The sequence below is a fragment of the Mustela nivalis genome (assembly GCF_964662115.1).
Source record: "Mustela nivalis genome assembly, chromosome: 3".
NCBI lineage: Eukaryota > Metazoa > Chordata > Mammalia > Carnivora > Mustelidae > Mustela > Mustela nivalis.
Window position 1 is genome coordinate 10854315 of NC_139022.1, and position 20295 is coordinate 10874609.

The 20295-nt window shown below is 44.9% G+C and overlaps 1 long non-coding RNA gene across 2 annotated transcripts in view; it reads right to left on the reverse strand.

Moving 5' to 3' along the window:
* LOC309861295 overlaps positions 1-20295 on the reverse strand; it is a 73242-nt gene that overhangs the window by 39866 nt on the left and 13081 nt on the right. The window contains exons 3-4 of one of the 2 annotated variants that reach the window (XR_014309849.1): positions 11027-11168; positions 4365-4504 (exon numbers count right to left, since the gene is read on the reverse strand). This is a non-coding gene — a long non-coding RNA (uncharacterized lncRNA). Of the gene's footprint in view, positions 1-4364; positions 4505-11026; positions 11169-20295 lie in introns of those variants that run through there. The other variant, XR_014309848.1, reaches the window with a different exon arrangement.

The window sequence follows — 20295 nt, forward strand, 5'->3', positions numbered from 1 at the left end:
GCATAACAGTATTCATTGTTTTTGTACCACACCCAGTGCTCCATGCAATCCATGCCCTCTATATTACCCACCACCTGGTACCCCGACCTCCCACCTTTTATATACCTGGAGGCACTTGCATGAGGCAGACAAGTTCTCAATAAAGAACTTTAATTCAATATATTAAAGTATACTATGTTTTCCACAGTGAATATAGACTATTTATCAAATCAGATTCAAGTTCTGAAAAAAATACCCATATACAGATAGCTAACAAATACACAGCCCGGTACCTCTAAAGGTTAGTACTTCACATATTTCAAAAGGCATCAAGTTTTTGCTGCTTTCCCCTGATCCAAGCATGCACATTTGTGTGTATGTAAGTAAACACCCAAAGACAACTGAATTAGTAGTCCACATTCACCACATGGATTAATGCCTGTTGTGATCTCTTTCCCTCCCAAATTGTTTCTGATTATTCACTTTAACTAATTTTGCCTGCTTTCCAATAATAGGGAGAAGAAAATTTGCTTCCCCACCCCAGCACCAATCAAAGGGATACTTATGTCCTGTGAGCCTTCATTTTTCATAGGGGAAAACAAACAAACAAACAAACAAAAACCCAAAAAACCCTGAGCAGTGAAACTAGAAATTCCCTCATGTTTCCTTTCTTTCTGGAGCTTACTGCCCTTAGGTTGCACAGTTGCCCAAATATTGGCCCCTCCATAAGAAGCTGTAAGTAGCACGTAGTGGATGAAAGATCCAGGATATAAGGAAGGGCTACTCTGGGAAGTTGCATGGCCTGGGATGGTCTGCCTCAGCACTGGGCAAGGTCTGGGGTCTGGGGTCACCGTACCTCAACACCGTTAAGAGAAGACTTCAACGAGAATGTTTATTTCAACATCTTTGCATGAGAAAATAAACACTGCCTTCAATAAACAGTTTCAATTAAAAATTAAAATTTTAAAACTTAATTTTAAATATAATTATACCAAGAAGAATCATGACACATGTTGAATTATTTTAGGAGCCACAGTCTTCCTGAGGTACAAATAAATAGTATGTACAAATAGGTAAAATCATTTATTAGGAAACTTTAAACCTCTTATAATAAAGTTACCATTAAATATAAGAATAAAGTGACTATTTTGCTTAAAAATAAACAAAGGTCACTTTGAAAGAGAATGGCAGCTTCCCTGTGGACATCCTCTATACCCAGCCCAATCAGTACTTACCAAGTACAAGTTTGTAGATTTTGCTAACATGGTAAATGATGGAAATAAATGAGGAAGACAATATTTTCAAAACAGTGTAAAAAGAACTTTAAAACAAGTATCTTGATTCTCCTTATTCTTCCACTCTAATTTGTAGCCTTTGGATAATATGTGGGAAAGAACATATATACATTTAAATTTTAACTTAAATGTCTACTGAAATAAAATGCTATCTTATTAAAATTCCTATCCAAAATTAAAAAAAAGTCATGGTGACAAATAATGTTGACAATCATGTAATGTAATCCTATCTTAAAACTCAAATTATGCTAAGAATGAATATTTCAAAACTAAATGGTTCACTTTGTTAAAAATATTCTTACTGAGTATTAAAAAAATCACCCAATGGTATCATGTTTTTAAACTCATTCTACTCATCATGCCTGTATTTTATCCTACCAGTTCTCTCTAATGACTTAGCATTCTTTCTTGTCTGCTCTCCTCTCTCATTTCCTTTCAGAAGCACCAAAAACACAAAGACTCCAAAGTCCTGAGAGCAGACTGGAGTATCCCTTTGCCTTCTAGAAGCTGTGCATTTTGACCCTACTGGTCCATTCCACCTGCCCAATAGGCAAGATTGCCCAATAGGACAGTGCAGTCAGGAAGGGAGGCAAGGACAGAATCTTGAGGGATAGCATAGAGAAAGAATCACCTTAAGAAAACTGGCAAGAATTCCTATCTTACATTGAGGTCTTCCATCCATTTTGAGTTTAATATTTTGTTCTAATAACACAAGTCTGGGTGGGCTCCGAGATGGCTCCTCAGTGGGGACACATCACCAGGAAGACCACACCATGATTAGAATTTAGAATCTTCGGCACCCCCACCCCAACCCCTACATTCCCCCAGAGAGGGGAGGGGGCTAAAAGCAGAGCACATCTATGTAAGGAAGCCTCCATAAAAATCCTCATAGCAGGGACGCCTGGGTGGCTCAGTTGGTTAAGCAGCTGCCTTCGGCTCAGGTCATGATCCCAGCATCCTGGGATCGAGTCCCACATCGGGCTCCTTGCTCAGCAGGGAGCCTGCTTCTCCCTCTGCCTCTGCCTGCCATTCTGTCTGCCTGTGCTCGCTCTCTCCCCCTCTCTCTCTTTGATAAATAAATAAAATCTTTTAAAAAAAATCCTCATAGCAGGGGTTTCAGGAAACTTCCAGGTAAGTCAACATATCCAGGTACCAGGAGGAGGATAAAACCCAGCTCCACAGAATAGACATTCCTGTGCTTGGGACCCTCTCAGACTGTGCCCTTTGTGTCTCTGCATCTGACTTTATCTGTATCCTTTATCATATCTTTCATAAATTGCAAATGAAAACAAATGTTTCCCAGAGTTCTGCGAGCCACTCAGTTGAACCGGAGGAGGAGTTGAAGGAACCTCTGATTTGTAGCCAAGTTGTAGAGAAGTTGTGGGTAACCTGGGCTCCTCCTACTTATGACTGGCACCTGAATGTGATGGAACAGTCTCACGGGACTGAGCCCTTAACCTGTGGGATCAGATGCCTTATCAAGGCAGACAGTGTCAAAGCTGAGTAAAACTACAGGACACCCAGCTGGTGTTGCAGAGTTGCCTGGTGAGGGAAAAATCCACAGCCTCAGCCACAGTGTTAGAAGTGAAGTGTTCTGTGTGAATATGGTAATATAAAAGCCGATGGGAGAACTGAAATGTTTGCTTGACATACACTCTCACACAAAATATTATGTATGCCAAGTCTTTGCTGATGTGATATAGCACATATTCAAGTTCTAGTGAAATATCATAAAGAGTCAACTCAAAAAACAAACAAACAAACAAACAAGCAAACATACAAAATATGGATGAGCTGGGAGAAAATAAGCAATGTTTTCTCTTTCCTATCAAGAGAAAGACCATTCCTGAATTATCCAAGATTTTGCTTTTACCTGAATAACCATACAGTTCAATAGTACTTGAAGGAAAAAGCATGTTTGGCCTCAGCGATACTTTCCCCTGATATGGCCAGCAAGAGTGGAGTGATTCTTGTGGATATATCTTTGCTCCAGAGTGGGGAAAAAAAGGAGTTCTTTCACCAACGTTCAAAGTGTTTTTAAAAAATGGCCTTCATTAAAATACATCTGCCCCTCCTTTGGAACCTGCTCACGCTACACTCCAGGCCAGCGAGCATCAAGGGGTTGGAAATATGGTACAAACTCCCATGAAGCCACCTCTCCCTCTAAACTATTCTTCTCTCTGCCAAATTCTGCTTCGGTCAGCCTAAGGATCAAATACCTGTCTTTGGGCAATAAAGTGATGTGCATTAATCAATCATTGGCCCTAACTGGCAAGTTCCTTAAAAACTCATGGGACACAGATGGTTGCCATGACTTTCCCAGGAAGCAGCTACTGTCTTTCCATGAATGCGGCATGAAAATACAGGGCTGGATGAGCAGATGAATGTCCACTCGTGAAACAATCATGCTGAGGACAATAAACAGTAGTTTTGAATGGCAGATTTAAATTTCATTCACAGCCAAGAAAACACTCCAGATACATGATGTGTCTCCACTTCCTGTTGTTTCCAACATCTGAGTCCTCCCTTCCATTCCTGTTTCCACCACTTCAGTAAATGTCTCCCATCCTCATTGCATATAAAAAAGGCTCTGATTCTTTCTATTCTAATGTCTGTAAGACATTACTGTGAACAAGAGCAGGGGATAATTCCTCCTCCAAACCCATCTACGAAATAAAGGATCATGACAAGCTGAGGAATCCCTCAAGAGAACTTCCAGAGTCATTTCAACCTGTAAGGCTGGCTAAAATGTTCCTCACCATCCGCCACACCAGGGCTAGGACTGATGAGTGTCTCCACCATGCAGGTCCCTAAGGATGACATGATCGCTGGGAAACCAGGCACGAGGCAAGCAAAAATCAGCACCTGCTCTTCTGCAAAGTTTGTCTGAAGTGCTTGAAGCCACAGAAGAAACATATTGACTCCTTCAGATCTTACCTAAAAACAAAATTAAAGGTGACAAAATTAAACACATGTTTATGCAGAGATGCACTGCAATGCAGATTCAGTTCTGAGAAAGAAAAACTAGAATTTAAAGGTACCATTAAACTCCTTCACCAAGTTCTTAGTGACAAGAAATCAGGCGTGCTGCAAGAAGCCCAAGGGTGAAGAGTTGGGGTCTGGAGCCACAGTGCCTGGTTCCAATGCAGGCTCTGCTTTTTGCTTTTTGCTTGCTTAGCTGTGGCCAGTGGAGAACCACCAAACTTCTCCCTTTGCATCAGTCTCTACCTCTGAAAAATAAGGATGATAAAAGAATTTACCACAAAGTGTTTGCACAGGGATAAGTGACTTACAACAGTGCCTGTATCATCAACTGTCATTTAATCACAAAAATAATGCAAAGACAATCATCCTCCAAATTTACAGTGTGCTTTGAATAGGGTTTTTTCTATAATATGCTTATGTATCATGGAAAGTTCTTGAAAAATCTCCGAGCTAAATAAGACCTTAAAGACCTGGCTCAGTTATTTGACCTTGAAGCCAATTCATCAGGCATTTCTACACCAGCCCTCCTTTTTTTTTTTTTTTTTTTTTTTTTTTTTGCCTGTGCAGGTAGCTACCTTGAGGGCTGCCGCCAAATCATCACTTCCACAAAGAACCATTCAGAAATTTCTGGAACTCATATCATTGCTGGACTTCTGGCATAAGTCCATTGTTCCTGGTGGATGCTTCCAGTAGTAGGAAATGGAACATGCTCAATGAGGGCAGGGGGTTGTGTTTGACTTGCCCACTTCCATATCTCCAGCACCTAGAAAGGTGCCTGAAACACATAGCTGGCATCCAGTAAACGTGTGCAATAAATGAGTGAACTAGACAAAAATAGATATGCACTGGTAGACGTGGCCTGTGGAGTACAGCTTCAAAAGCAGGAGAGTATTGAGAGTCCTACATGGTAGGTTGCATGGCACTGAGTTAAAGAAAATGGGTCCTACAATCAGACCAAAGGTTAAACCTCGAAAGTTGTGCGATCTTGGACAAGTCACCTACAAGAACAAAGACCCCTGTCTTCTATTGATAACAGCTGGGAAGAGAGAATCCATTTCAGAACGAAAGGGGACACAGGACGGCTGTGTACGACACTTATATTGTGGTCAAGATGGCAGTGTAAATTCACTTCATGGGGTCCCACACCATCATCCCTCACTACCATTTGAAATACATGGTAATAAGAGATGAAATATATATATTTTTTTTTCAGTGTAACAGTATTCGTTGTTTTTGCACCACACCCAGTGCTCCATGCAATCCGTGCCCTCTCTAATACCCACCACCTGGTTCCCCCAACCTCCCACCCCCTACCCCTTCAAAACCCTCAGATTATTTTTCAGAGTCCATAGTCTGTCATGGTTCACCTCCCCTTCCAGTTTCCCTCAACTCCCTTCTCTCCATCTCCCCTTGTCCACCATGCTATTTGTAATGCTCCACAAATAAGTGAAACCATATGATAATTGACTCTCTCTGCTTGACTTTTTTCACTCAGCATAATCTCTTCCTGGAAGAGATTATATATATATATATTTTAAAAGATTTATTTACTTACTTATTTATTTGACAGAGAGAGATCAAAAGTAGGCAGAGAGGCAGAGAGAGAGAGGAGGAGGAAGAGGGCTACCTGCTGATGCAGGACTCAATCCCAGGACCCTGAGATCATAACCTGAGCTGAAGAAACAGGCTTAACCCACCCACTTAGCCACCCAGGTGCCCCTAGATTAAACACATATATTTTTTAAAGATTTTATTTATTTATTTGGCAGACAGAGATCACAAATAGGCAGAGAGGCAGGCAGAGAGAGAGGAAGGGAAGCAGGCTCCCTGCTGAACAGAGAGCCTGATGTGGGGCTCAATCCCAGGACCCTGGGATCATGCCTTCAAGCCGAGCCGAAGGCAGAGGCTTTAACCCACTAAGCCACCCAGGCACCCCTAGATTAAATATATTTTTTTTTTAAGAGAAGAGAAAAGTTAGCAAGTGAACCTCGGTAAAAAACAAAACAAAACAAACAAAACCAAAAACTGACAAACATCTCCATGAAGCAGCAACCGAAGAAATTCTCAGTGATGCACAGATGTGTAGCGACAGGAAAAGATGTCTGGAGGCTGACTTCAAGGAGGACAAGTCGCTCCCACTGGAGATAAAGGCAGACAGAAAGGCCTGCTCGCTTGCTGCCTGAAGCCCCAACTTCAACTGGGCTGCGGACTTGATTGCACACCACTTGCTTCACCAGAACACTGTGAGGTTTCCAGTAGCTCATTACATCTAAACACTACTGCCTCCTTTAACAAGGTTTCCCTTCCAGATTGCCCCTGACTTACAGGGATAGGCAGTAGGTGTCCCTCCACATGCTCCTTCCAAATTCTCTCCTCTCTCTGCTTTTTTCTGATCCACTTTTTATTTATGGGCTAGCTTTACAGGATATCCCTTCTGTGATTAAACAGGTCTTAATAATTCTACCTTTTGTAAAGGAAGCCTTCCCCAATTATTTAGATGTTGATAAATATTTACCTCTGAATCTCCATATATCATCAGTTTATATGGCACCAACATGTAGAAAATAAGAATGAAGTTACCCAATTTTCAGAATGAACCATACAAATGACAACCTACCATCTAAAGCCAGAGACAGAAAGAGAACATCTGCATAAACTAAAGTAATGCGGGTTCCTTATTCATTCATATTTATTATGCAAAATGGAAGTTTTAGGAAGATTAGAATAATGCATACTTGTTCTATTATATAGGCAACTAATCCTCTGTAGATGGTAATGTATCCATAACTCCATCTCCAATCTAGAATTTCTGAACACGAGGAGAGGGTATTAAAATCTCCTCTGTGGGAGGCAGAGCATTACAGTGTCTGGCTCTGGCCTTCCTGCTGCAGGATGAGACTTGCAATTAGTGATGGCAAATGGAATTCACAAAACATTTCTGGGCTTTAGAAGACATCGGAAAACTAGTAAAGGACTTAGAAAATGGTAGGAAAGGAAGCAGGAAGAGGGAGGTGGCAAAAACAAGTGAGCCAAAACCTGATCTGTAAGCACAAGCTCAAGAGAAACAAATCAGGGTGCCAGAGAACAAATGCCATTTTCACTGCAGGATCTCTACAGGCCTGTGCCCTCCAGACCCCGTTCCCACCACACGGTAAGTTGGGGGAACTGAACCTGAGATTTCCTTAATAAACCAGGACCCTCAAATGTAACCAATGTGATCCCAACCAAGAACACTCCCAGCCTCCTGGCAAAGGAAAGACAAACCCTCCAGGAAAAAACAGACAGACAAACAAACAAACAAACAAACAAACAAAAACACCAAAAAACAGAATGAAAAGAGAATACATCTATGTTCCAATAAATCTGGTCTCAAAATCCCTTCACAGAGCATGCAAGAAATGAGGCCACTGTGAGAGACAGAAGACTGAGGGAAAATGAAGACTTTAGACAATGGAATGATCAGATACAGAATAGAAAATATTACATGTTAATTGTTTAAGAACACAAAAGAGGTATAAAAATGAAGAAGGATCAAGAGCCTATCAAAAGCAACAGGCCAAGTGTGAACATGGAACTGAAGGAAGTTAAACAGGGACCAAAAATCACTGAGACGTAAAACACAACAGAAAATACACCAGAATGGTGGGGCAGTAGATGAGCCCCGAATGAAGGACTTCACAACACTGCACCAAGAAGTGAAGACATTCCCCAGAATGCAACACAAGGAGGCAGGAGAAGAGGATGAACACCAGCTTGAGAGACACGAACAACAGACGGGAGGTTTAAATAAGAATCCAGGGAAGTACAGCAGAAGGACAGAGTCAAAATTTCAGAAGAAAACAGCTGAGGATATTACAGAAATAATAAATCCAGAAATACAGGAAATGCACAGATACCAAGCAAGATGAGAAATCTTCAATTAAACATTTTGTGGTAAAGCTATAGAACACCAAAAACTAAGAAAAGGTTTTAAGGAAAAGGCATTTAAAGGAATGAACAGGGTGGAAACAGGGTTTAAAGCTGCTACAGTGGTAAGGAGATGCTAGTAAAATGGTACCTGTAAAGGGTGACAGGAGTATTTTTACTGCCACTACTGCTAATACTGTGTCTAATGCACATAACAACTGAAGACTGCGAAGGTTAAGCTGGAGCAGAAAAAAATTAAACGAATTTTGACCCTCAAAAGAAGGATCATGTCGGGGCGCTTGGGTGGCTCAGTGGGTTAAGCCTCTGCCCTCAGCTCAGGTCATGATCCCAGGGTCCTGGGATCGAGCCCCGCATCAGGCTTTCTGCTCTGCAGGGAGCCTGCTTTCTCCTCTCTCTGCCTGCCTCTCTGCCTACTTGTGATCTCTGTCTGTCAAATAAATAAATAAAATCTTTTTTAAAAAAAAAAAAAGAAGGATCATGCCAATGAATTTCACAACTCTGCGGATCACTTTAAAAGCATCTCTTCTTTTTATCATAGCATTTGTAGCATGTCCAGGATGAGATATTACAGCACACATGATAGAATATTTTAAAACAATAGTCCATTTTGCTCAAACTCCATGTTGAAAGCAAACGACTCTGTCAAACACTTTGAAGAAGGTAAAAGTAGTAGAACCATATTTTGTCAAGAAAGCCCAGGGAGAAAAGCAGGTAGTAAAACCAAGTAGCAGTATCGAGGAAGGGCAGCCTCAGGAAGAAAATGAACACTGTTTTCTTCTGCTTTGTTCTCTTTTTTGTTTTCTTGTTGTTGGTATCTTTTTTTTTTTTTTTTTTTTTTTTGGTCTTTCCCAGAAATCACTTCATATATATACATTTATCTGTTCAACTTCAGTGGAAGTTGGGAGGAAAAGGTGCCAGAACTTTTGAATGGTTGTCTTCAGATGAGTACTTATTTTCTTCCTTCAGTTTCTCTGGGGTTTCCCACTATTCTTCAATAAACATGTGTTGCTTTCTGGCAGGGTAAAGCCAAATGCATTTTTAAAAGAAGTAATGGCAGGTCATCCGTCCATCCAGATCAGGAGAGAGCCCATACCAGAAAAGGCAGAGAGGGTAGTAGACTCCCCTCTGTGAGTTCCTGCCCTCTTGGTCTTTCCTCAGCCCTTGCTCTCTGCTATGTCTCTCCAGTCACACCCCAAACCCAGAGAAACAAAAGGACTCTTCAAAACTTAAACCCTGTGAGAAGGGCCACGTGGAGGCAAGGAGAGCCCTGTAAGACTCTGAGCCATGTGGTCTGTATCTGAGACTGCACATCTCCTTGAGCCACGTTCCATTCCCTCCATACCTAATGTTGGCCTTGTGTTCTACAGAAGCAGTCAGGGCATCCATACACTCCTCTCTGTGTGCTTTTCTGTATACCTGATCCCATCTCAACCCACAACATCCAGCAGCATGCACCATCTGTCATCTCCCTTCAGTCAACCTGCAAATAGGTAAACACAGCCTGTAAAACCCACCCTTGTCCAAGCTATGTTTGGAGTTATGATCGTCTGTGTCTTTACCATCAAACTTTCTAAAAGGCTATTCTTGTGTGTGACCTCCATGGTATCACGCCCAGTCACTCTATCTCTATGTCTGGCTTAGGACTCCACTATTCACCTCCCATTTTCTTTCAGTACTCAGTGACAACCTCCTCGATCTACCCCCACCCCCAATCAAGCTGCTTTGCAACTTTTCACATCATCGAACATTGCTGACATTTCATTCCTTGAAATCTCTCTTCTCTAGACATCTGTGCAAAAATGCCTTCCTGGCATCAAAGCCATGTCCCTCCCCTTCCATCCACTACTCCTTTATTCTTCCCCTTTATCTGCCCAAGAAAAGAAGGAATTACCCTAAATCCTTAACTGTCACTCTCTCTACAAGGAATATATCCCTTGGCAACAGCATGATTGCATCTCTCTTCCCCCAAGCACCCATTCCTACATTTTGACTGTCCAACCAGAACCTACACCTGCACGTCCAACAGACACCTCAACTCAGATTGCCTAAAGCTGCACTCCTCCTCTTACCTCCTGCACCTGGCTCCCTTCCTGAGTTGCCACAACTGTTGTGGCAGTTGACACATCAGACTCAACATTCTGAAAGCACAGAGATACCCCTAAGCCTACTGCAGCAATTTTTTTCCATAGCCGAGATATGGAAGCAGCCCAAGTGTCAGCAACAGAAGACAAAGTGGTACATACACACAATGATATATTACTCAGCCATCAAAAAGGATAAGATTCTGATATTTACAACAGTATGGATGTACCTAGAGGGTATTGTGCTAAGCAAAATAAGTCAGACAGAGAAAAACAAATACTGTATCTCCAGGGATAAATCCTTAAAAAATGCCCTACATATTCAAGTTTTAAGGCAGGACCAGAAGCAACAGTTTTAGCATATATCACCACGATATAAAATAAAATCTTTTAAAAAAAAAGGAAATAATAGGACAACAGCAATTAGGGTAAAAAGACTTAACAACTGTCTTGCTCAACATCACCAGCACCACACCAGCTACACGTCTGACCCCCAGACCAGCATAGCAGGTGTGAGGACAGGTCCAAGCAGAGAAAGTGTTACTTGTCACATTTTTTGAAAAATGATAAACAGAAGGGATGCCTGGGTGACTAGGCTGGTTGAGCGGCCAACTCTTGATCTCAGCTCGGATCTTGATCTCACGGTGGTGAGTTTGAGTTCCACACTGGGCTCTGCACTGGGTGTGGAGCCTGCTTTAAACTAAACTAAACTAAACTAAAATAACACCTCTGTCAAAAGTACGTGAATTCACAACTTACATGTAAGTCAAGTTCTACTTGTTCTAAGACAGCATGAAAACCAAGATGTCGTTATCAAGACAGGAAGCAAGATAAATTGTGTATTCCATGTGCCGTGAGATGACTCCAACTGCATCCAAGTCAGCCATGGCCCTCCACACATCTGCAAGAGAGGGTATATTATCCACATTAGCACAGAGGAAACCAAGGCTCAGAGAGGTTAAAAAAAAAAAAAGAGTCCAAGATCACAGCATCATTTAGCAGCATAGCCAGAATGTATAGGAATTACCTCAAAACAGGCCACACTAGTGGAAGAATACCTTAGTGTGGAGTTATGAAAACCCAGGTAGAACGCTGCCTCAGAAAGGCAGATAATCAATAAAGGAAAAATAAAGAGGCGCCTGGGTGGCTCAGTCGGTTAAGCATCTGCATTGGGCTCAGGTCATAAATAATCCTGGGATCTTGCCCTATGTCAGACTTCCTACTCAGCAGGGAGTCTGCTTCTCCCTCTGCCTCTGCTCCCCATTCATTCTCATAAACAAACAAATCAATAAAATCTTACCCAAAAAAAAGAAAAAAATAAAGATTATAAGCTTACAATAAAGATATGAATGATGAGTCAAAGCTTTCAGTGACACACCCACACCTGCCTACAGTTCTCTGGCTAAAACATGGGTGGAATTGATGGGGTTAGAAGAACAGGAGGCACATAGGGCCGGACAGCACAGCCCCAGCAGATGCAGAATCCTGGTGTAGGTTTAGCTAGCTTTCATTGTCCTTTAAAATGTCAAAGCTAAAGAAATCTGGTAGGGTTATTGAAGTCTGATCCTGGGGGATACCTGGTTGGCTCAGTCTGTTAGGCAGCAGCCTAACATGACTCAGGTCATGATCACAGGGTCCTGGGATCAAGTCCGACATCAGACCCCTTACCCAACCAGAAGCCTGCCTCTTCCTCTGCCTGTTGCTCCCCCTGCTTGTGCTCTCTCACTGACAAATAAATAATCTTTAAAAAGAAAGAAGAAAGAAAAAAAAGAAAAGAAAAATAAAATCTGATCCACAGTATAGAACAACACAAAGGATGGTACTTTCTTGGGCTGATTTCTGTTTGTTTGATTTTAAGTAGGTTCCACAGCCAGCACGGACACTAGTGCAGGGTTTGATCTCAGGACCCTAAGACCATGAACTGAGCCAAAGGCAGACAATCGATTAAGCCACCCAGGCACCCCACTTTCTTGGGTTCTAATGGGACTTTTCCTAGGTTCTAATCCTAGCTGTACTGGCTGCCAGGGGGAATGAAGTCCAGCACCACAAGAAAAGCATCCCAAGGCAGCAGTCCTCTGCAGAAGATTTGCTGGTGGCTGCCATCATCAAAGAGTCAGTGGGTGAAGTTGTTGAAGCACAGTGGGAACAATGATAGCCACTGCCTTTTGGGTGTCACTGAATCATCCTACTCATCTTCAGGAAGCCTGGCCCTTCTCCAGTCAATGCAGCAAAAGCAAACTTGTTAGAAGAACAGGGGAGGGGGTCATCTCCCTCCCTCCCAGAAACTGAAGCAACCAGCCAAACAGTGCAGTACTGGAGTAAAAATAAAAATATGAAGGAATGTGGCTGCACCTGGGTAGCTCAGTCTGTTAAGCATCTGCCTTTGGGTCAGGTCCTGATCTCAGAGACCTGGGATCTGAGATCCACATCAGGCTCCATGCTCAGTGAGGAGTCTCCCTTTCCTTCTCCCTCTGCCCCTGCTCCTAGCTCATTCTCTCTCTCTCTCAAATAAATAAAATCTTTAAAATAAGAAATTTAAAAATGAAGGAATGAATCAAAATGCAGAATTCAGAAACAGAACTACAGATATAAAAACTACATATAAAAACCTGAAATATGACCCGGTGATTGAGGAAGGATTATTAAATCATGATACTGTATGAATTGATTGCCAATTTTTTCTTAGATCATAGAGCACACTGCACTACACGAAAACGAAAACACAAAATTAGGATTGAATACAAAAACAAAATTATCAGTCTTATTCCATCAAGTGTTTCTCTAACCTACTGATCAAAACCTCAGTTCATCCTCCAAAAGAATCTGGGCACCACCTCAGCACACACGAACACATTTTTAGGCCACAGTTCACACTGCTCCAGTCCCCACTCTAAGTCCTGAGCCATGGGCTCCTCCAGGCAAAGCCACCACCAACTAGGCCCCTGCCCTAGAAATCCCCAAACCCAACCACTTCACAACAGGGAGACTCAGGGAGATTCAAATGGGCAGAAACGTGGGACTTTGACTTTTTTTTTTAATTAAAAGAAAAATACAGCAAGAAACATTTCTAGCACAAAGTGAAGAGCTAATCTTTCACAATGTCGAGAGTATTAGAATTATCAATACACCATCAGTAGTTTGATAGATCAAACAGGCCAAAAGCTGGAAACACAAGAGGAAATGCTCACAGCAAACAGACCTGAAAGCCAGGGCCTGGACCGGCTGACATGGCTCTGCTGCTTACCACAGCGAGAAAGTGTAACTTTCCTGGGCCTCAACTTCCCTCCTGGCCAGCAGGAAAGTGGCAACACCACAAAATTTATATCTGGTCGGGGATTACGTGAAAGGAGAATGTTCAGTGAGAGCCCCGCCACACCGCCCGTCCAGCCACAGTCTGTGCCCAGTTAATGGGAATTTCCTCTACTGCAGCCACACGAAGAGCTGAAGGATCTGCACAGGATGCCTGTTTATTTACCAGTCACAAAACCACGTTCTGCCATAAACAGAGAGGGCAAGAGACCCCAAGAGATGGGAATATCCCTCACCCTTGCCTGGACCAGGCTTTTAAGACAAGTTGGAAAGCCCACAGCAGCTCTGCCACTGACTCTGAATGAGCCTTTGGAAGACAACACCATCCCAAACAACAGTTTAATTTACTTCTCTTTAAAAAGCAGTGAGACAAGGTCTTGGCCACATCTTCATAAATTAACAGCTTAGGAGGCTAAACCCCAATGATTTAGTTATGTCCCTAGCAGGCACACCTCCACTCGTGGGCAGCTTCAGGGAGAAAGGGTGCCTCCCCATCCATGAGGACACCTTCTGACATTCATCTGAAGATGCTTCCTACCATGGGCATTTACTCCCTGGAACCCCCCCCCCCATCTAAGTTCCTCTCTGGATGCTGCATGAGGCAAATTCCTCACACCCCCCATCACCACTGGTGACACCGCAGCTACCCCCGAGCCTTCAAGCAGGGTGCACCTGTCTTTGCTGCCAAGCGTCCCATCAGCCCAGCCCCATCACTGATTTCTGTACCCATAATTAATTAACTTATGCATGTATGTATTTATTTATTTTTACAGCTTCATTTATTTTAGGGAGAGATAGACAGAGAGAGAGATACAGAGAGAGCACACACACACAAATACAGGGAGATAGAACCTCCAGCAGATTCTACACTGAGAGCAGAGCACACCTCAGGGCTCAATCCCACCACCCTGAGATCATGACCTTAGCTGAAACCAAGAGTTGGATGCTTCAATGACTGAGCCACCAGGCACCCCTCTGTACCCTTAATCTTAAGAAAAGACAGACACCGCTTCTTTCTGTCAGCCACGGCCTCATAAGCCATCTGTCACACAGCCAAAGTTTCCAGAGGGTAGGACCAGGTCTGCAACACCAGTGATGCCAGAGTATCTCCATAAAACTACAATCTAGTGAGTACCAGGCTCTGCTCTAAGCTCCTAATATGGCCTTCTATTTTGTACCCCTCACAGACCTACATGCTAGGTATTATCCACAGTGCACAGAGGAGGACACTGAGGTCCATGGCTTACCCAAGCGATCTACTTTTATGTGGCAGCAGCAGGGGCCTGAACCCAAGTCTGTGACTCCAAGGCCCCTCCGTCAACTCTGTTACTCATGCAGCCCCAACACAGTCATCAAATACCTCCCTAAACCCTCATCCCTCCTGTGAAAAAGCATGGTCTTCTGCCATTTCCCAGATGGGAAGAAAGCCAGCGTGAGCCAGATATAGTGACCTGCCCATGATGGTACAGGCGATGTCCCCTCTGTTCTCGCCCCAACACCCATGTCATTCTGCACAAGGCCCCATGGGGTCCTTCATGCTTCCAGTGGAAAACTCTGGTGAGACCACCAGTCTCCTGGCAGGCCTTCAACTTGACCCTGGAGGACAGGACCAGTTAGGAGAAACCGGCTATTTAAGCCTCTGAAATGGGGTCCTACCACCCAGGAAAACCCCCTTATCTCCAGGGCATCGCCCGTGTGAATTAGCTGGATTTGTAGAGGGCTCCACAAGCACCAGCCTTGCTGAGTCACTTTCTCTAAGGTGGTGGCTGAGACAAAAAGGACCCAGGAAAGAAAGACATAGGCTGCTGTGGAACTCCAGTGCCTTGGCATCAACAATTAATGTGAGCAGCTGCCTCTGCTCACCAGATCTGCATTTTATGTGGGGCACACTGTTCAAAGTTTACACCCCCCATCTCTGTAACCTTCACGACAACCCCTGGAGCTCCCTGCACCATCATTACCACGTCACAGACAAGGAGACAAGGCATGAGGGGTGTGTAGAATGATGCAGCTCTGTGCTGGGTCCAACCGGGGGAGGACTCCCACAGGCTTGCTCTTCCCACTGCTGCAGAAGCAGCTGAAAACAACGAGTTTTTCAGTTTGCATTATGTAGAGTGGAAAAGTCAACCATAAAGGTCATTCAATTTTTAAATGGGTTATTCCTCAGGATAAAAACAGTTCCAAAAAATAATTTCCGAGAAGTTCAACATATTCCTCCTTCCAGGTGCCTGGAATGTGATGGAATGTTGTTAAAATAAGTTCTGGCCCATCAGTATGCCAGACAGAAACTGGAAGTAAGCTGTTGCAGGTCCCCAAAGGCTCCGTCACAACCCTAAGGAGAAGACATATAACTTTCACTGTCCCAAAGTGGTTATGTTAAAAAAAAAAAAAAGGCACAGGTGGAACATTTTAAATTACAGACTTTCAATGCAGGGGCAGTGGGGGCGGGGGGGGTGTCCCCCAACTACACCCAAATGTTTCAGCTATATATAGTGACTTACCAAAGTGACTCATCACAAGTACCTACAAGGCGACTGACAGGCAACTGACCGATGAGGAAGGTATTCGGACTGCTTAACAAAACCAACACAACTTAGAATTTTCATTATTAAGAAGAGAAAACCATTTATTAAACACTCACCAGGCACCAAACCCGCTAGGCACTGTCACACGCTCTACTCATCACAAGGCTGCCAAACTTAGTGCAGAAACTGAGGCTGAGTAAGTCACCTAAGATCATGCAGCACCAGAAACTGGATTCCAACCAGTTCTGACATCAAAGCCCACCCCAGCTTGCTGCAATGCTTCAGAACCTAAGCTTTGTGATGATCAATAAACTACATGCTTAACAATGTTTACACATCTCTGTTAGAATTCAGGGAAAGGTTTTTAAAAATGACATACACAAGGGGAAAAAATAATACAGTTTCTGGAGGCAGGCTGCCCAGGGTTCAAATCTTGGCTCCTCCACTTGCAAGCTGTGTGACCTTGGACTCCTTTAGCTCCCCTGTTCCCATATTTCCATGCATTAAAATGGTAGCCATAACTGACCCTATCTCCTAAGGCAAATAAAGCATTTTGGTGTTGTTGTTCTTGTTTTAAGATTTTATCATTTATTTGACAGAGAGAGAGAGAGAAACAGGGTGAGAGGGAACACACACAGGGGGAGTGTGAAAGGGAGAAGCAGGCTTCCCACTGAGCAGGAAGCCTGGTGAGGATTAGATCCCTGCACCCTGGGAGCATAACCTCAGCTGAACAACTGAGCCACCCAGGTGCCCACGAATAAAACATTGAGAATCATTCCTGGCATGAGTTAAACCTCAGAAGGTGTGGGCTGGTGTTACTTCTTGCTGGCCACTAGATAGAGTCAGCAGCCTCAGGCCCACTGTTTTAGCAACTCATTTGCATAAACAAAGCCCAGGCTCAGCCACTTTGTGCTTACCCTATGGTTTCTTCCTGTCACTAACATCTCTCCTCACTCCTGCTCTGTGGCACTAAGCTCTGGGCCTCAACTTCCCATCTGTCAAATGAGGTGAGGAGCCCAGCTGATCTATCTGAGGTCCTTCCAGCTGGGCAACCTAGGGTTCTTGGTAACTCAGGGCCCAGAAATTTCAGAACCATCCTAACACAAACATTACCAGATGACACTCACTCAATTTCCTCAAATCCTCTCTTCCGTGTTATGTATAAATGCTTCTTTTCATGGCAAATCTTCTCCAAGATCCCAGAGCTCCACGAGCACCCAGAATAGGCTGGGCAGGCATCCCCAGTGCTGAGGCTGGGGACATGATGGTCAGAAGCTCTGACCTCCAGGGGAGATGGATTCCAAATCAAGCTGCTCTGATAAGCAGGTCTTCCCTGTTAGAGAGGATTTCAACAGAGCACAGTTAAGAGGAAGTGCAGGTAAGAAACTCAGAACTTGGCCCACTGGACAGAGGGCAGTAGGACAGTGGGCCGGAGGGGTGACAGAGGAATTGAGAGGAATGGCACGATCAACAGAGGCCAGCCAAGGCAGCCCTGATGCTCCATTTGAGAGGGTGGGCTGGGGATACACTGTGAAAATGGCTTCAAAGGCAGGAAGCAAGCCCAGCTCAGCACAAAGCAAAGTCCTGAGCAGGGACCTTCTGGGACCAGGTTGGACACTAAGGTGAGCTGAAAATGGCTGTGGCACCCAGTGCAGTCTGAATCTCACCCATGCCTCTCACAGGCTGGGTGACCCTGGACCAGTTATGCTATGTCCTTTAATGTTTCCTAAAGGGCATATTCACTCCATAATCCTGAGCCATGTTCTCATTTCGGTGAGTGTGGGAGGCCGCAATAAGGCTTGAGACGAGAACCAAACCAGACCCTGACTTGTGCCTCCTTTAAAGTCCAAATAACCTAACAAAAGGTTTAGGACGGGAAAAGTTCAGTAGCACTGGGCAAGAGTCTGTGCTATGTGTTGTGCGCTCGCCTACGTGACTTCCCACACGCTTACTAAACAAATGAGAACAATTCGGTTGGGCTAAAAAGTTCGTTGCTGGTCCTTGCTGCCTTAGTACAACCCATAATTTACTTTCAGGTTTGCTGTATTTGTACTGGCATCAGCCATTTGGCGTCATGAGGAACCATAGTTGCTTAACTAAACACAGATGTAATGTCACTATATATATGGCCTTAAGGCTTTGAATAAACTTAGCACTGTTGGACATCCTCTTCAGTGCTCCTCCTGTCCCCCATCTCTTTGCTTCTCGAGTTCTTTTCTTCATCCTCTTACCCTCATGTTCCTGGTTGATTTGTTGCGCCGGCCACGACAGGTGAGGATCTGATGGTGCCCACTATCTACAGAGATCCAATATATACAACTAGGACAGCCTGGAGGGGGTGGGCAACCCAGGCCCCACAGGGAGTTAAGAAGGAGTCAGGAAGGGCGCCTGGGTGGCTCAGTGGGTTAAGCCGCTGCCTTCGGCTCAGGTCATGATCTCAGGGTCCTGGGATCAAGTCCCGCATCAGGCTCTCTGCTCAGCAGCGAGCCTGCTTCCTCCTCTCTCTCTCTCCGCCTGCCTCTCTGCCTACTTGTGATCTCTCTCTGTCAAATAAATAAAATAAAATAAAAAATCTTAAAAAAAAAAAAGGAGTCAGGAAGAAGTCATTCCCACACTTGAGGCATGGGTTGGTACTGACCAGAGACACTGGGCAAGAGACAGTGTCCTAGGACTGATGTAAGACTAGCCGGGTCCAGGCAAAGTGCCTAACAATGTGTAGATGTAACCCATCTGCAAAAGGTAGACGGGGGGTGGTGGTTGCAGCTGGTTGAGCATCTGACTCTTTGTTTTGGCACAGGTCCATTCACCTGGCCCATTCACCTGTGCCTTCATGTGTTCTGTGGTGTGCTCTTTATCTCTCTCTCTCTCTCTCAAATAAATAAATCAAAAAAAAAAAAAAAAGGAAGTCAGGAAAAATCAGGAGACCTGCTGTTAAGGTCCCAAAGACTCCACCCTCCTCAACTAGCCTCCGGAAATAAAGTAAGTGGATGCCCAGGAGCCTCCTGGACACAAAACTTTCCAAAGCAAAGCTTTCAATTTCATACTGGAGAAAAGGTTGCTGTGCAAATTCAAGACAAAAAAAGCCGGCCATGGTGGGGTGGGTTTGGACAGGGTTGGTCCTGTAGGGCTCTGGCCACTAAATGCCCACTGCCCAAGCCAGGAGCCTGGAGTCTGTGCTGTGCAGCCGGTGCTTCCTAAGGCTTCCACATCATAGCCTCACTCTGAAGTTTCCTTCTGGAAGCTCCTTACCCAGGGAGGCCACCTGTGAGCACCCACTCACACACACCCCAGCTTCTGCCCCTCCATCCAGCTGGAGTGAAGGATCCCCAAGCCTGCTCTCTCTGGTCTCTCCTGCACAGAGAGGAGTATGTGCCCCGGAAAGGAGGGTCCCTGAGGATACCTGAGTCCTTGGCCCAAAACAGCTGGCTTGAGAATGTGGGGTTTCGGTGCTCTAGGCACAGCAGTTCCTAGAGGAAACAGGGTAGGGAGCTCCAAGGTGGAGGGGAGTCCTGGGAGTCTTGGATCACAGATGCCAGTGGCCCACAAGTGGAAGTTTCAGTAACTCCAGAGGTGAGAGGGGCCAGGGGTCAGGCCTGGAGGTGGACAAGGACCACCAACAAGGGGTAGGGGGCCGGAGATGGAAGTGATCCCAGGGTGGTTGCAGGCCCAAAGTAGAGGTGTGGGGGTGGGGGTGGGGGAAAGGGGTCCATGGGCCAGAAAAAAATGGTATCCTGGGGCTCCTGGGTAAAAGGCACTTGAGGTGGAGGGGGCCCAGTGGGGCCCAGGCTGCACGAGCAGAGCCAGCGCCTCTCAGGCTGGGGAGCCCGGCGATTCTGAGGGACAAATTTTCCATGAAGTTCTGGAAAAGAAGCCTGTCAGCATAGGCGTCTCTCCGGGGTCCAGACGAGCCCAGTGGTGCTGGGCCCCTTGATGTCAGTAGGGCCCCACGGGTTCCCTGGATACCAAGAAGTGGAGCGAGGGCTGTGGGGCAAGGGCTATGGGGCCTAGGAGCACCAGGCCGCCAGGAACCTGTCCGCCAGGCCCCCCTCCCGCTCCCTTGGACAAAGCAGCAGGTGGCAGCGGGCAGCAGGGCCCCAGTCTCCCTCTCTGCCTAGCGCCCCTACCCCTCCCCAGCCCCTCAGTACCTGAGTCAGCGGGGCACCGATGCACTCCCCCGCGCCTTGCCCAGCCAGC